The sequence below is a fragment of the Gavialis gangeticus genome, unplaced genomic scaffold, assembly GCF_001723915.1.
Source record: "Gavialis gangeticus isolate Ggan-Ray unplaced genomic scaffold, GavGan_comp1, whole genome shotgun sequence".
NCBI lineage: Eukaryota > Metazoa > Chordata > Crocodylia > Gavialidae > Gavialis > Gavialis gangeticus.
The window spans coordinates 42,447,606-42,449,975 of record NW_017729022.1 but is presented as its reverse complement, the minus strand read 5'-3'; the positions used below and the strand labels follow the sequence as shown (position 1 = coordinate 42,449,975).

Genomic DNA, 2,370 nt, shown 5'->3' with positions numbered 1-2,370 from the left:
GGGGGGGGGGGGGGGGGGCTGTCACAGTGATGGAAATTGAAACAGTGGGTTTCTTTAATTGACACAAAAACTGACCATTTCAGTTCAGAGAGAAGTAAACTCCCATCACATGTACAAGCAGTTATGGTGATTTATCTAAAAGCCCAGTCTACATGAAGTCTAGCAAATTATGCTAGGCAGTGTAGATGCAGACAATGAGAAGAAATTCCTCTCCCTCTAACAGCTTCCGGTCTCTGTAGACAGGTCAGAAAAGTGTTACCAATACCTACAGATTGTTACCATAGACAAGTTTCAATGAGGGAATATGGCACATTTGGGACTGAATCTGAGACTGAGGCTGTTTAGAGCAGGCGTCAGCAATCTTTTCAGGCTGAGGGCCAGACTGACCCAGTTTGAGTCAGACGTGAGCTGGTACACAGTAGGCACTAGGACCCAGCCACCACTGCCAGCATTTTTTCCCAGCAGAGCATGCCCACTGCCACTGCTTTTTCTTACAACAGTTGGGGGATTTTAGCAGCAGTCTCCATGCTGCAGTGAGGACAAGTGCCAGCTGCTGATACTCTCCCTGTGCCATGGTGTAGAAAAGCAACAGTCCTGGGTGCTTTTTATGCATGACTGTTTGGAAAAATAGTGACAATGGCTGGGTCTTGGTACCCATCTGCCCACATGCCTGTAACCCAAGCTGGCTCAATACAGCTACTGAATCCCCACATCTACATGCCAGATCAAATGATTCCACAAGTTGGATCCGGCCTGTGGAACATAGGTTGCTGATCCCTGCTCTGTCTGAAGGTATGTCTCCAAAAAAGTGTTTTCTAGGTTAGAGTTCAACTGCTCTGGCAGCATAAATGCCCATGTGGACCCTTTAATCTGAAATATGATTGGGGTTTTAGCTCAGTTTAAACAATTTCCAAAAGGTACACTACAGTGTGTCTCTCTCCAATTTTACAAATGCAGAAGAGTTTCCATGAGGCCTGTTATACTAAAATAACTATAGCACTTTGAATTCAAACCTTGGCTTGGAATTTCCCAGGATATCAGTCCAGTTACTTAATAATAGACTTACCTGTCTAAAATAAAGAATAATTTTCCATCATTATAGATGATTGATAGAGTTGGTTAGAAATTCGCCAGAATAACACCACCTTTCTGTCTGAAAATGGTAATTTGCTCAAATTGACACTTTTCACAGATTTTTTTTATTTAAAAAAAACAGTAAAAGAAAGAAACTTAGGCAGGTATTAAAACTGCCCCATTACCAGGAGTCATTCACTTTTCCTGAGAATTTGTCAAAGGGAAATCATGCCTTATCGACCTACTAGAGCTCTTTGAGGGTGGCAATAAGCAGATGAATCAGGGCAATCCAAATGACTTAATCTTAGGACTTCTAAAAAACCTTTGCCAAGGTCCCTTATCAGAGGCTCTTAACTAAGGTAGTCATGGGATTACAGGGAACATCCTCTTTTGGATTAGAACCTGGCCCCAACACGGAAAGCAAAGATTGAGTAAAGTGGTCATGTTTCAGGATAGAAAGAAGTAAAACAGCAGGGTCCCCCAGGGATCTGTCTTGGGATCAGTTCTGTTTAACATATTTATAAATGATCTGGACAAGGGGGTGAGTAGTGAGGTGTCCAAATTTGCTGGTGACACAAAATTATGCAAAGGGATAAAGATCAAGGCGGACTGCAAGAAACTATAGAAAGATCTGGCATGATTGAACTAATGGGCAACTAAATGGCAGATAAAATTCAATGTAGATATGTGTGAAGTCATGCCCTTGGGCAAAAATAACTCAAACTATACATACACTATGGTGGGCTCTACATTAGCTATTACCACACAGGAAGGAGATGTGGGAGTCATTGTGAACAGTTCACTAAAACTTGTTGCTCAGCAGCTGTCTGAAAGCAATCAGTGATGGGGTGGTTCCTCCCTCTGCCAGAAGACAAGTGATGTGCTTCTTGGCACCCTTCCTTTTCTCTAGGCTGTAGACAAAGTGGCCCATGGTCCATATCCTAAAGGAACTGGACACACAAGTAGATGAATGCACTTGGGGTGCAATGGTTGTCCAGAGTTTGGAGCTCTTCCCACCTCTCCCAACACTCTCCATGGAGGGATGGGCTGTATGGGTCAGTGGCCAGGCACCTCTCCGGCTCTACCCCTTCTCTTTCAAGCTGCTCTCTAGTTGCCTCCTGGTGTTTGTGTGTGCCTGCCCTTGGGTGAAGCAACAACAGTACTACCTGATGCATGCTTTCCCCATATTCCCACCATTTTGGGGCTGAGGGAAGGGCCTGCTGCTGCTTGCACCAGGTCAGCCAGAACTCCTGAAAAGCATCATTCTTTTTTATAGTGCCAGTAGGCCAGCCCTAA

General features: G+C 44.3%; 1 long non-coding RNA gene across 1 annotated transcript in view; it reads left to right on the top strand.

Annotated features, from left to right (window-relative positions):
• Nucleotides 1-911, top strand: part of LOC109297018 — a 16,479-nt gene extending 15,568 nt beyond the window's left edge. Inside the window, exon 3 of the long non-coding RNA XR_002097152.1 lies at nt 899-911. This is a non-coding gene — a long non-coding RNA (uncharacterized LOC109297018). The remainder of the gene's footprint in view (nt 1-898) is intronic.
• Nucleotides 912-2,370: the final 1,459 nt, after the last annotated feature.